Genomic DNA, 15831 nt, shown 5'->3' with positions numbered 1-15831 from the left:
GGGCCGAGTGGCTTACTCCTGCTCTTAATTAATATGTTTGTATGTAAGAGTGAGACAAGATGTAGAAGTAGGTGGCGCCAACATTTTTCCTTTAAGGAGGGAGGTGTCTATGGTCTCGCAGAAGCAGCTGCCACTGATGATTTTGGAAAGGACATTCCAGTACAGGGCACCTACATGAACAGAAGGAGCCTCATAGAACATAGAACATAGAACAGTACAGCACAGAACAGGCCCTTCGGCCCTCGATGTTGTGCCGAGCCATGATCACCCTACTCAAACTCACGTATCCACCCTATACCCGTAACCCAACAACCCCCCCTCCCCCTTAACCCTACTTTTTAGGACACTACGGGCAATTTAGCATGGCCAATCCACCTAACCTGCACATCTTTGGACTGTGGAAGGAAACTGGAGCACCCGGAGGAAACCCACGCACACACGGGGAGGACGTGCAGACTCCGCACAGACAGTGACCCAGCCGGGAATCGAACCTGGGACCCTGGAGCTGTGAAGCATTTATGCTAACCACCATGCTACCGTGTTGCCTCCTTTTAGTTGATCTTTCAGGTGGTCGTAACGCCAACCTGGAAAATTAGCAATGGTTGCTTCTCAAATTTTAGAAAAATTGACACAACTCAATCTGACATATCCAACATTTGGCGGAACTGGAAAATTCTGCCCCAGAAGCCAGTAGACTATATCTGCAGGGAATGACAGCCTTGTCAGACGTTGTATGCAAAATGAGCGCTGTGTTTGTGCCTGAGCTGACCTGCATAGCTATTGACAGTTTTATTGTGCCAGGATTAATTATCCCAAAGCTCTCTTCCCTGCCTTCCAATCAATTGCCCTCCACAAACCCCAATTTAAATGCAGTCGTCCACACCTATCCCCCAATGATGTCCTACTCCCCCAACTAGAGTACGCCGTGCGCCTTATCAACGGCCTTAGGCCATTGCCTGAGGCCCGCCCCACGTTACTCCGCCCCCAACTGGCTGAATTCTCGATGGCATGCGACTCTCATGGTCTCATCCATCGGGAACTCAGCGTGGCGGCCGCGGACTCAATCCGCGGGCAGGGGGGACATTATTCGGGGCTGTGGGCACTATGTGTGGGCGGTACGGGGTGCTTGAGCCGCCAGAAGGGGGGAACTATTTTTGTGGGCCGGGTACGCGGGCTGCATCCGCCATGAAGCACCGTAAGGCCGCTGCAGGCCGCCGCCATGCGCATACATGGCCATGGATCCAGCAATGCTCCAGGCCATATCGGCAGCTAGAGCCGGGAGCTCTACGCTGCCTGGCTGCTATCCCTCCCCGGAGCAGGGTGGCCATTTTGCACCAGTTTTCCTGCTGTAAAACACCACGGGTGGGATTTTCTGATCCTGGGGCTAAGTGCTGACGCCGTCGTAAACGCCGGAGCATCAACAGGCCCCTAGGATCAGCAATCCTGCACCGCACAGGAGGCCAGCATGGCACTGGAGCGACTCACACAACTGCAGCTGCCGAAACAGGCGTCAGGACGGGCGCCGTTGATCCACGCATGCGCACCACGGCCGGTACAAGTTCCCGCATGTGCTTGGGTTTCCTTCTCCACGCTGGCCCCGACGCAACATGGTGGAGAGCTACAGGGGCCCGGCGCGGAGGAACATAGGCCCTCACCGGCATAAGGCCGCCCGCCAATCAGTATGCCCCAATCGTGGGCCAGGCCATCGTGGAGGGCCCCCCCCCCCTGGAGTCGGATTCCCCTCCCCCCACCAGGCCACCCCCGCAACATGAATGGTGAGGTCCCTTCGGGTAGGATCATACAAGAACGGCGGCAGCGGGACTCGGACTACCTTGGCGGGCACTTGGCCCATTGTGAGCGGAGAAATTGAGCGGTCTCTGGCCAGCGCCGCGCTGACTGTGCCAGCACCAATGGCATCGGAGTGTAATTGCGTGATTCCCGCCCTCCCCCCGGCGATTCTCCGACTTGGCGCGGGGTCGGAAAAATCTCACCCCACCATTTTCACGCTGGCTTGGTGCTTAGTCTCCAGAACGGAGAATCCAGCCCCCTAGCTTCACGGGCCTGCACTAACTCCCTGTCCCTTTATATTTCCAATTCAATATCCATATTCTTTCTTTTCAAATCAATCCCTCATGCTCCACCTCCCTACCTCTGAACCTCCTCCTCCTCCCACATATCCACACCCTCCAACTCTTAGCCTCCTAAATGCTACCACTCCATTCGTGTCCGCAATTGGTTCAACACAGATCACTGAAATCTGCATCATTCTCCAGGACTCCATCTCGATAATACTTTCCCCTGTTCTTCATCCAGTCACACAGTTGACCTTATTTAAACTAAGCAGAGGCATCAACCCAAACAAGGACCTGTGCAAATTGACAGGATTGTTTGTGATCGCCCAACTATGGGCCTATCATTCATTGGCATCTGCTTTGTGTTTGTGCCCAACGGGGGTTGTTGGGAAACTTGACGGGTAACTTTTCAACTTTGCACTCCCAGAGGCAAATGTTTGTTGCGTAATGCATTATTTTCCAACAAGTACTCTAGATTGACAGAAAAAAGTGTACCTCAGGCCCATTGACTTCAAGGGGTAGCGATCCAAACAAGATATAATATGGGCAGTTAGAACATAGAACATAGAACGATACAGCGCAGTACAGGCCCTTCGGCCCTCGATGTTGCACCGACATGGAAAAAGACTAAAGGCCATCTAACCTACACTATGCCCTTATCATCCATATGCTTATCCAATAAACTTTTAAATGCCCTCAATGTTGGCGAGTTCACTACTGTTGCAGGTAGGGCATTCCACGGCCTCACCACTCTTTGCGTAAAAAACCCACCTCTGACCTCTGTCCTATATCTATTACCCCTCAATTTAAGGCTATGTCCCCTCGTGCTAGCCACCTCCATCCGCGGGAGAAGGCTCTCGCTGTCCACCCTATCTAACCCTCTGATCATTTTGTATGCCTCTATTAAGTCACCTCTTAACCTTCTTCTCTCTAACGAAAACAACCTCAAGTCCATCAGCCTTTCCTCATAAGATTTTCCCTCCATACCAGGCAACATCCTGGTAAATCTCCTCTGCACCCGTTCCAAGGCTTCCACGTCCTTCCTATAATGAGGCGACCAGAACTGTACGCAATACTCCAAATGCGGCCGTACTAGAGTTTTGTACAACTGCAACATGACCTCATGGCTCCGGAACTCAATCCCTCTACCAATAAAGGCCAACACACCATAGGCCTTCTTCACAACCCTATCAACCTGGGTGGCAACTTTCAGGGATCTATGTACATGGACACCGAGATCCCTCTGCTCATCCACACTACCAAGAATTTTACCATTAGCCAAATATTCCGCATTCCTGTTATTCTTTCCAAAGTGAATCACCTTACACTTCTCCACATTAAACTCCATTTGCCACCTCTCAGCCCAGCTCTGCAGCTTATCTATGTCCCTCTGTAACCTGCAACATCCTTCCGCACTGTCTACAACTCCACCGACTTTAGTGTCGTCTGCAAATTTACTCACCCATCCTTCTGCGCCCTCCTCTAGGTCATTTATAAAAATGACAAACAGCAACGGCCCCAGAACAGATCCTTGTGGTACGCCACTCGTAACTGAACTCCATTCTGAACATTTCCCATCAACTACCACTCTCTGTCTTCTTTCAACTAGCCAATTTCTGATCCACATCTCTAAATCACCCTCAATCCCCAGCCTCCGTATTTTCTGCAATAGCCGACCGTGGGGAACCTTATCAAACGCTTTACTGAAATCCATATACACCACATCAACTGCTCTACCCTCGTCTACCTGTTCAGTCACCTTCTCAAAGAACTCGATAAGGTTTGTGAGGCATGACCTACCCTTCACAAAACCATGCTGACTATCCCTAATCATATTATTCCTATCTAGATGATTGTAAATCGTATCTTTTATAATCCTCTCCAAGACCTTACCCACCACAGACGTTAGGCTCACCGGCCTATAGTTACCTGGGTTATCTCTACTCCCCTTCTTGAACAAAGGGACCACATTTGCTATCCTCCAGTCCTCTGGCACTATTCCTGTAGCCAATGATGACCTAAAAATCAAAGCCAAAGGCTCAGCAATCTCTTCCCTGGCTTCCCAGAGAATCCTAGGATAAATCCCATCCGGCCCCGGGGACTTATCTATTTTCACCTTGTCCAGAATTGCCAACACTTCTTCCCTACGCACCTCAATGCCATCTATTCTAATAGCCTGGGTCTCAGCATTCTCCTCCACAATATTATCTTTTTCTTGAGTGAATACTGACGAAAAGTATTCATTTAGTATCTTGCTTATCTCCTCAGCCTCCACACACAACTTCCCACCACTGTCCTTGACTGGCCCTACTCTTACCCTAGTCATTCTTTTATTCCTGACATACCTATAGAAAGCTTTTGGGTTTTCCTTGATCCTACCTGCCAAAGACTTCTCATGTCCCCTCCTTGCTCGTCTCAGCTCTCTCTTTAGATCCTTCCTCGCTTCCTTGTAACTATCAGACGCCCCAACTGAAACTTCATGCCTCATCTTCACATAGGCCTCCTTCTTCCTCTTAACAAGAGATTCCACTTCTTTGGTAAACCACGGTTCCCTCGCTCGACCCCTTCCTCCCTGCCTGACTGGTACGTACTTATCAAGAACATGCAATAGCTGTTCCTTGAACAAGCTCCACATATCCAGTGTGCCCAACCCTTGCAGCCTACTTCTCCAACCAACACATCCTAAGTCATGTCTAATGGCATCATAATTGCCCTTCCCCCAGCTATAACTCTTGCCCTGCGGGGTATACTTATCCCTTTCCATCACTAACGTAAAGGTCACCGAATTGTGGTCACTGTTTCCAAAGTGCTCACCTACCTCCAGATCTAACACCTGGCCTGGTTCATTACCCAAAACCAAATCCAATGTGGCCTCGCCTCTTGTTGGCCTGTCAACATATTGTGTCAGGAAACCCTCCTGCACACATTGTACAAAGAATGACCCATCTAATGTACTCGAACTATATCTTTTCCAGTCAATATTTGGAAAGTTAAAGTCTCCCATAACAACTACCCTGTTACTTTCGCTCTTTTCCAGAATCATCTTCGCCATCCTTTCCTCTACATCCCTAGAACTATTAGGTGGCCTATAGAAAACTCCCAACAGGGTGACTTCTCCTTTCCTGTTTCTAACCTCAGCCCATACTACCTCAGAAGAAGAGTCCCCATCTAGCATCCTTTCCGCCACCGTAATACTGTCCTTGACTAGCAGCGCCACACCTCCCCCTCTTTTGCCCCCTTCTCTGAGCTTACTAAAACACCTAAACCCCGGAACCTGCAACAACCATTCCTGTCCCTGCTCTATCCATGTCTCTGAAATGGCCACAACATCGAAGTCCCAGGTACCAACCCATGCTGCCAGTTCCCCTACCTTATTTCGTATACTCCTGGCATTGAAGTAGACACACTTCAAACCACCTACCTGAACACTGGCACCCTCCTGCGAAGTCAAATCTGTGCTCCTGACCTCTATACTCCCAATCTCCCGTACCCCAAAACTACAATCCAGGTTCCCATGCCCCTGCTGAATTAGTTTAAACCCCCCCAAAGAGCACTAACAAATCTCCCCCCCAGGATATTGGTGCCTCTCAGGTTCAGATGTAGACCATCCTGTCTATAGAGGTCCCACCTTCCCCAGAAAGAGCCCCAGTTATCCAGAAATCTGAATCCCTCCCGCCTACACCATCCCTGTAGCCACGTGTTTAATTGCTCTCTCTCCCTATTCCTCATCTCACTATCACGTGGCACGGGCAACAACCCAGAGATAACAACTCTGTTTGTTCTCGCTCTGAGCTTCCATCCTAGCTCCCTAAAGGCCTGCCTGACATCCTTGTCCCCTTTCCTACCTATGTCGTTAGTGCCAATGTGGACTACGACTTGGGGCTGCTCCCCCTCCCCCTTAAGGACCCGGAAAACACGATCCGAGACATCACTTACCCTTGCACCTGGGAGGCAACATACCAAACGTGAGTCTCTCTCGCTCCCACAAAATCTCCTATCTGTGCCCCTGACTATTGAGTCCCCAATTACTAGTGTTCTACTCCTTTCCCCCCTTCCCTTCTGAGCAACAGGGACAGACTCCGTGCCAGAGGCCCGTACCCCATGGCTTACCCCTGGTAAGTCGTCCCCCCCACAAGTATCCAAAACGGTATACTTGTTACTCAGGGGAACGACCGCAGGGGGTCCCTGCACTGACTGCTTCTTCCCAGTCCCTCTTACAGTTACCCATCTATCTCCAGTCTTTGGTGTAACTACTTCCCTGAAGCTCCTATCTATGACCCCCTCTGCCTCCCGAATGATCCGAAGTTCATCCAGCTCAAGCTCCAGGTCCCTAACACGGTTTTTGAGGAGCTGGAGTTGGGTGCACTTCCCACAGATGAAATCAGCAGGGACACTGACGGCGTCCCTCACCTCAAACATTCTGCAGGAGGAGCATTGTACTGCCTTCCCTGACATCACCTCTAGATTTAAAAAAAAAACAAGAAAAAGAAAAAGAAAGGAAGAGCTTACCTGATATTAGCTCAAACCCTGCTCCCGCTGAAAGTTAAGCAAATTTAAAGGCACTCACTCACGTTCACGACAGGCCCCTGCTCCCGCTTCCCAACCACCGTGGGGTGGGGGGGTTGGTTAGAGGAGGAGGTAGGGTGGGAAACACTCTCGAAGTGTTTCGGGTTTAACTGTCAGTTGCCAACAGCCCTTCCACAAACCACCTTCAACTTAGGCTGACCGCACTGCACGTATGCAAATTTCCCCAGAACAGCTGATCAGTAGCTCTGCTCTGCTGCCCTCTGATCCTCATTGGCCAGTTTTCCACACTCACGCAAAGTGAAGTGGTATTTTCACCCCTCTGCCACACCCCCATTGCTAATTATGGTGCTATGACAAGGTCTTATTTGCTCTGTCCTATGCTACTATTCTTGTCCTCAGAAAAAGAGAATGATATACCGATTTATCAAAACCAGAGAGGTTCCCCTGACCATTCACCATATTCCAATACTATGGGCGGCATTCTCTAATAATGGGATCATGTCCCCACGCCGGTATGATAAGCGGCGCCAACCATTCCGGTGTCAACGGTCCCTGATAATGGGGCATGCTCCCCTTCCTAGGGGGCTAGGTTGGCGTTGTAGTGGTCCCCACAGCTCCAGCCGGCGTGGTACGGCCCGCACAAGTTTGCCCATACGCGGAATGGCCGGCGGATTTCCGTGCCTGCGCGGGGGTTCCCTTCCCCGCGACGGCTCCCGGGCAATATGGCGGAGCCCTACAGGGGCCTGGCGTGGAGTACAATAGGCCCCCACAGATCCAGCCCGTCTGCCGATTGGTAGGCCCCGATCGCGGGCCAGGTCACCGTGCCCCCCTCCCCCCCCCGGGTCGGATCCCCCCGTCACCCCCCCTCCAGGTCAGCCCCCACACACTCCCCTTCCAGATCCCGCCGTGTGGGACCTGAGTAACCCATGCCGGCGGGACTCGGCCAAACTCGTCGGCCACTCGGCCCCGGAGAATCACCGGGGGGGGGGGGGGGGGGGGGGGGGGGGCTGTCAATGACCCCCGACCGTCGCGGCGGGAATCCCACGGGCACCCGAGATTCGGCGCCGGACAATGAGGAAGCCGGCGTCGGGGCACGATTCTTGCGCCCCCTCCTGGGGATTCTCCGACTCGGCGGCAGTCGGAGAATCCCGGCCTATACATCTGAGGTTATTTGGCGCCATGGATCTGGCATACAATCAAGACACCTTCTCACATTTCTCGCTTCCTTTTACACAGTGCATTTTTGACCAAACTCTTTTTCTGATCCCTCAGCGTCACGTTTAGAGGACACCCCAATGATGTGCTGGGGAATGCCTTGAGGAGGTTCCCACATGAGGGTTTGCCCGGCAATTGCCCAGAAATGCCATCTTCCTCTGGATAATTGCCCTGGGATGGGAACCATCCAACAGAAGCAATGTGAATCGCGAATGTGAGAAGAATTTGCCAGTTTTTCCCTGATATTTAGTCTGAAAGAGGAAAAAAACAATTCTAACTCCAGAGTAACTATTCAAAAAATCACGGCCTAGCAACGCACAGGACCCCCCCCCCCCCCCCCCCCCCATACACGCGACCAGCTAGGGGACCCAACACACCACCTCCATCTCTGACCCGATCCCACCGCTTCCCCCATGCCACCAACCCACCAGCCCAATGTCACCTCTCCAGCCCGCCCCCCTGTTTGTGTGTGCCCAATGGGCTCGCCCCCAGCAGTGAAGTCCATGCTTGTTCCTCCGCCGGCCTCCCCCCCTGTTTGTGTGTGCCCAATGGGCTCGCCCCCAGCAGTGAAGTCCATGCTTGTTCCTCCACCGGCCTCCCCCTCTGTTTGTGTGTGCCCAATGGGCTCGCTCCCAGCAGTGAAGTCCATGCTTGTTCCTCCACCGGCCTCTCCTCTGTTTGTGTGTGCCCAATGGGCTCGCCTCCAGCAGTGAAGTCCATGCTTGTTCCTCCGTCGGCCTCCCCCTCTGTTTGTGTGTGCCCAATGGGCTCGCCTCCAGCAGTGAAGTCATTGCTTGTTCCTCCATCGGCCTCCCCCTCTCGAAGGCAGGACTTCCTCTCAGCTGGGTTGGAGTCTCAGCCTGAGCCAACTAACCAGTTGATAGCCAGGATCGGGACGGGGGGTTTCCCTGCCATGCACCGCTTTGAGCGTACATAGAACACAGAACATACAGTGCAGAAGGAGGCCATTTGGCCCATCGAGTCGGCACCGACCCACTTAAGCCTTCATTTCCACACTATCCCCGTAATCCAATAACCCCTCCTAACCTTTTTGGACACCAAAGGCAATTCCGCACAGACAGTGATCCAGCAGGGAATCAAACCTGGGACCCTGGCGCTGTGAAGGCACAGTGCTAACCACTATGCTACCTTGCTGCCCTAAGCACTGTGCTGTAAGCACTGACGTGGACCAGCTGGGTCAAATGGACTGTTTTTGCACCCTACATTATATATATTTATATCTGCCACTTCATGTTTGAATGTAAATATATTGTACATAACCTGAAATTGTTGCAATTTGGACATATTGCCCATGTCACAGAATGTGCTGGAAAGACATATTGAACATGCCACACATTATTAGATCATAAACAGTTTGAATGGCAGGAACAACATTTTTAACTGGAAGAGATTTCATTACACCTCGATCAGATTAATTTACAAACATTGAGTAAATTCAGTTTGATCAGTGAAACCTATGTTAAGTATATACCAAAATATATTCTGCTTAAGTAATGAATGATGGGAATTGGAAATACAAGAACAAAATTAATATAGATAGACAAAATAAAACGTATCGGATTAATATTAAAAAAGCCTCACAGCTGTAATCATAAATGATTCATTCAAGTGTGGAATGTGAACTTGCGATTCAGGTTCTTTATTTTTTTCTTATTATTTTGCTGTGAATAACCCACCAATTGCGGGTATTTTCTAGACAAGGGAAGGTAAGATTTATTTGTTGCCTGCAGCGAGTCATTTTAAGTGGAAAACCAATCAAGTATAAGTCAAAGGAGCATACAGAAAACAGAATTAGATTTAGAGGGACAAGCCCACTGAAGCACACTCAGGGAAACGATTATAAATAGAGAAAGATTTGCAATGCTCCAGGTTGAGTGTTCTTGCTTCGTTTTTAACTGAAGGCTTCAATTGAGACTTATCCACATTGTCCTCCTTTTTTTTCGAACATAATAATCTCCATTCAAGTTTTTATTCCTGCGATGCCGCGATAACATTGTGGCTCCGTTCAGTTGCCCGGCCTTCTTGAAAGCTGCTCCCTATCTTGATCACAACACTTGCTGCAGAACGAAATGGCTGATTTCAGAATGTAATGTCTGAAGGTCTTGCCTTCTTCACCAGGGGAAGCTCACGAATTAGCCACACTACGATTACACAGCCTGCTCAGGAAGGTCCTCTCCCTCTTTTGTCAGCAAAATGTTTTCGCGGATTTTGCTCATCTGGTGTGAAATGATCGGCAGAAGAGACCTGCAAAGGTGAAGAAAAAAAACAGCATGCAAAGGCCATCAGTGACACACGGTGAAGTGCAGTATCATCATAGTTATAGAAGCACCCCTTCAGCAAAACAGCAGGATTGTTAATGCATTGATATATCCATATATGCCTCCAGCATGATAGATTGTCCTTATGATGCAGATGTGTCTTTTTAATGTATCTTTTCCTGAAAATAGCTCAAATGCCTGCTTTTCATCGCACTCCCAAGTGAGATTTCAGATGAAGCATCAGGTGAGTGGAAAAAGCTTTCAGCTACAAATAAGAGGCTACTTAAGTTATGAGAATCAAACATTGAGGGTAATTTGCATGGAGAGATTTAGACGAGCAGAGTGACCTGAGTGGGCAATCAGTGCTGGGATTGAGTTGAACTAAGTTTACAGCACAAGCGGATAAATGAGGCAAATATTTCCAGAGTTACTAAGGAGCACAGCACCAGAGGGGTGGCTGGATGAGGAGCTGCACTCTGATATGTACAGTTTTGGATATCCTGGTTCAGCGAGGAATGTGGGAGAATGACACATGAACAAGGGAGATTACAGGTTAATTTGATAAAAGTGATGAAAAGATGGTACAGGAAGATTGACAGCAGCTGCTTGCAGTGATTGAAGGGTCTAAACTGACAGTCCAAAGTGTTAAGGACGGGGACCTCTGAGCAGAACGCAACAAGGTGTATTTTTTAAAATATAAATTTAGAGTACCCAATTATTTGTTTTCCAATTAAGGGGCAATGTAGCGTGGCCAATCCACCTAATCTGTACATCTTTTGGGTTGTGGGGTGAGACCCACGCAGTCAAGGGGAGAATGTGCGAACTCCTCACGGTCAGTGACCCACGGCCGGGATTCAAACCCGGGTCCTCAGCGTCGCAGTCCCAGTGCTAACCACTGGACCACGTGCTGCCTTAACAAGGTGTATTTTTGAGAAGAGTGTGGCGACGGTAAGCAGGCTTCCTTGTAAATTTAAATCAATAGAAAGAATAAACATTTATTTCTCACAGCACCTAAAACATAATCACAACACATATTTCCCACACAAACTAGATGAAAGTTGTCATAGTCCCAGAGGCTTCTCTCTTCTTTTGACCCCCCCCCCCCCCCCCATCTATACAGGGCACTCCCAGGCCCAATCCACCATGTGGGGAAATGCCAGCTTGACACTTGGCAGTGCCAGAATTACACCCTGGAAATTCCCCTGCTAACTAGCAGTGCCACCTGGCCAGTACCAGTCTGGCATCCAGGTGGCCAAGCCAGCAGTGCCAACATGTCCAGGTGGCACCAGCAATGCCACCCTGGCAAAGGACAAGCACCTGAGGGCCACCGTTTCCCTGGGAGGTGCCCACAAGTGTAGAGGCCAGCACTGAATGGTGCTTGCCCATGATCTCCAAAACAAGTGGAGTTAGATCTCACGCCATGGGTAGATTGTGGGAGTGCATATTGGAGTGAGACTAGCTGTCTCACTCTAATATGCAAATTTGCTAAAAGGTGATCCTCCCACAATGGGCGGGATTCAAAATGTGACGTCTTGTGAGATCACATTAGATCTTGAGAGGTGTGACGAGCCAGGTAGATCCCAAAAGAAGGATCGCCTGCATCTATCTATCGGCAACGTTACCTTTTGTGGATAGTAGGTCGGCCTTTTATTTGAAATTCCATCTGCTACTAAAAGTTTTAAAAACTTGCCAGAAATATGTTCAGTCATGTCTGTCTCTGTATAGAAACCACAGAAGAAATCACCTGACTTTCTGACTCCATTTTATGAAGCTGCAGCATCCATATTCCATGTAGCTTTTTAAAAGTGAAATATCCATCCCCCAGTAAGCTTTACTGGCATTTGATGTGACCGTAACAAAAAGTTACATTCAAGGGTTAGATGAAGTGGATTGGTATGAGGCTCATGTTATCACTGGACCCATAATCCAGAGACCCAGGATAATGCTCTGGGGACATGGGTTCAAATCCCACCATGGCAGATGGTGAAATTTGAATCTAATAAAAATCTGGAATTAAAAGTCTAATGATGACCATTAAACCATTGTCAATTGCCGTAAAACCCCATCTCATTCACTAATGTCGTTCAGGAAGGAAATCTGTTGTCCTTACCTGGTCTGGCCAATATGTGACTCCAGATCCACAGCAATGTGGTTGACTCTTAATTGCCCTCAGGGTGGGAAATAAATGCTGGCCCAGCGATGCCCACATCCCATAAACAAATCAAAGAAAATAAGCACAGAACAGCTGGACTGAATAATTGTAATTGTACATGAAGGAAGGTGAATAACGTTGAGATTGGCAACAATCTTCAACATGTGCACTCAATACACATCTTTAACTGCAACCTGCAACAATTGCTCTGAGATAAGAGATTTGAAGTACAAGTCAAGTTACTCTCTTATGCACCTTCCAGCTGATGGATGAATTGCAATGAAGGCCGAAGTTTTGTAATGTACAGTTCCTACACTTCCCCATAGCCAGTGGAATGAGGAAGACAGATAAAAAGTAACAAGTGCCTTTTGACCCATCCACATTGCTATTGCCATTGACATTCCTTGCCTCACTATTGTAATCTAATGTGCGGTATGGAGGAAAACAATAATTTCATGGCCGGTGGAGCAAGAAGTCGCACCAGTGAATAAAATCACAAACAGTAGTGCATACGCAGAAATTAAAATTTTGACAGCCTGCTTTGTAGACTTCTATTAGGTTAAGTCTACACCAGCACTCCATGGATTGTTTGCATAGAGGAAATAATAATACATTCTACTGCAACGTTACCAACACTGGAAAAGATTGAGGTGGCAGGCGTTTAGACGTAAATTTTAGAAATTAGATATCCAAATGTACTAACACAAAGGTGGCTTAAAACGCCAAATCATATTAGCTGTAAGAGGCAGTTCAATATTATTAAAGAAATCTTTCTTTTCCGGGCCTTTCTCTTCTGTCTTTTCTTTCTCTCCTGTCTTTTCTTTCTCTCACTGTTCGTCTGCATTTCTTTCTTTGCTCACACTCAACGTTGCTGTGAATTTGCTAAACAGCCAGAGAAATTTTGAAATTATTAGCAGCAGATGCAGAGAAATAATGGCACGTTGAATGTACACACACAGGCGATTCTGATCAAAATCGCCCATTGAATCTCCACCCACTGAATGCAAAACATTTGGTGGTCCTTAGTCCGCTGTAAGTTATTATCATAAAGTACAAAAGTGGATCTGGAATATTTAAATCCATCATAGAACCCCTATAGTGCAGAAAGAGGTAATTTAGCCCATCGAGTCTGCACCAAACTCCTGAAAGAGCAGGTCACCTCAGCACATTACCCCGCCCTGTCCCCGTAACCCCAATCAATCTTTGGACACTAAGGGACAAATTAGTATGGGCAATCCACCAAACCTTACACAGGGAGAACGTGTAAACTCCACTCAGTTACCCAAGGTGGGAATCGAAGCAGGGTCCCTGGTGCCGTGATGCAGCAGTGCTAACCACTGTGCAACCATGCTGCCAACAAAACTCCAGTGGAAGAAAAAGAAGGCCAATTTGCCCATCATGTCAACACAGACAGTTACACAAGGTCAGAATCAAACCCGGGTCCCAGGTGCTGTGAGACAGCAATGCTAACGATTGTGCCACCGTGCCGCCCTTAATTCTATATCCACCTCCAGGCAGCATTTAAAAAAGCAAAGCAATTTTCCACATGGGCATTTTGCAACAACTTTAATATTTACGAGCGACAAATAGGAGTGCAGTTGAACTGAAGCACAGGTACTTAATATTCTCCATGTGAAAAGTTAAAGAGAACAGATGGAAATGAAATCGCTTATTGTCACGAGTAGGCTTCAAATGAAGTTACTGCGAAAAGCCCCTAGTCGCCACATTCTGGTGCCTGTTCGGGGAGGCTGGTACGGGAATTGAACCATGCTGCTGGCCTGCCTTAGTCTGCTTTCAAAGCCAGTGATTTAGCCCAGTGCTAACCAGCCCCTGGAAGTGACCATCCCTTCCATTAGCTGCAAGAGAAAGGACATGGGAGTGCAAAAAGAATGCTGAACAATCATCAAGCCCTATGACGACAAGATGGGTAGTAATGAGCCAAAAGCGACAGTGAACCCTGTCTCACCCATTTCTCACTCAGTATGGTCATAACTGTTTTCATTGGAGCCTTTAAGTAAGCAGCCCAGACATTCACATGTTTCAGGCCACAGGCTCTTGCCTGAATTGAGGACCTATGATGTACCCCAATGCAATTCTGGTGCAATCATAGGCGTGTCACAGATTCTATTGCCTATTGGTACCAGGTGTAGAGTAGCCTAACCAGTGATATTTGATGGGCTGGTGGCAGGTTGCCTATCTAAATGCAATTTCCAATTTATTTTTGAGATTTTTGACAAATGGTTCACTGCTGGATCACTCGAACCCCCACTCCTGATTGCTTCGCCCGCAGATCATTACTGAAAATTCGGCTGCAAAGTAGTGATCACCCTCCAATCGGCAGCTGTTTGGCAGGCTGTTTCAGTGCTCACAGCTTTCCAGTTATGAATCCCAGCCCTCAAACTAACTCCAGCCGAATGTCAAGAACATGGGGCACTGCCTGTCCAACCTGCACCAGGCTTAAAACTTAGCCCAGGCCCGTCTTCACAGAATCATAAAGTCACAGAATTGTTACAGCACAGAAGAGGGCCATTCCGCCCGTCGTATCTGTGCTGGGTCTTGGTTGGAGCAACTTATTTCGTGTCACCCTACTGCCTTCTCCCCAGAGCCTTGCACATTGCTACTCGCCATTTGGAACCTTTTTTGTCATGTCTCCCTTGCTTCTTTTGCTAATTACCTTATATCTCTACCCTCAGGTTCTCAATCCTTCCACCAATGGGAACATTGTCTATTCTGTCCAGATCCCTCATGATTTTGAATACTTTGATCGAATCCCCTCTCAACCTTCTCTTCTCCAAGGAAAACAGTCCTAACCTCTCCAATCTATTGACGTAGATGAAATTCCTCACCCCGGGACCATTCCCTTGAACTTTTTCTGCCCCTCTCGAATACTTTCACAGCTTTCCTAAAATGAGGTGCCCAGAACTGGATGCAATACTCTAATTGAGGTTGAACCTTGTTTAATTTAACACAATTTCATTGCTTTTGTATTCTATGCCCTTATTTAGAAAGCCCATAACCTGTATGTGTTGTTAACTGCACTCTCAACCTGTATTGCCACTTTCAACGATTTATCCATATGTCCACCCAGGTACCCCTGCTTCAGCACCTGCTTTAAAATTGCACCCTGTATTTAACATTGTCGCTTTGTGATCTTTCCACTCAAATGAATCACTTCACAATTCGCTGCAACAAATTTCATCAACCATCTGTCCACCCATTCCAGAAACCTGTGTCCCTTAACTTCCTCATAGTTCAAATGCTTTTAAGTTTTGTACGATCCGCAAATTTTTTAATTGTGTCCTGTCCGCCAAAATTGAAATCACTACAATATACCAGGAAGAGCAAGGGTCCGCCATCAAACCCTGGGGAAATCCACTCCACTGCCTCCCTCCTTTCTTTAATAGGGGTTTTTAATTTGTGTTTTTTCCAGAACCGTTCCAGAATTTAAGAAATTTTGTAACACCGCAACCGATGTGTCAATTGAAATGAAATGAAATTCGCTTGTCACAAGTAGGCTTCAATGAAGTTACTGTGAAAAGCCCCTAGTTGCCACATTCCGGCACCTGTTCGGGAAGGCTGGCACAGG

This window comes from Scyliorhinus canicula, chromosome 12 (assembly GCF_902713615.1).
Source record: "Scyliorhinus canicula chromosome 12, sScyCan1.1, whole genome shotgun sequence".
Lineage (NCBI taxonomy): Eukaryota > Metazoa > Chordata > Chondrichthyes > Carcharhiniformes > Scyliorhinidae > Scyliorhinus > Scyliorhinus canicula.
Note: the sequence above shows the minus strand (reverse complement) of the source record.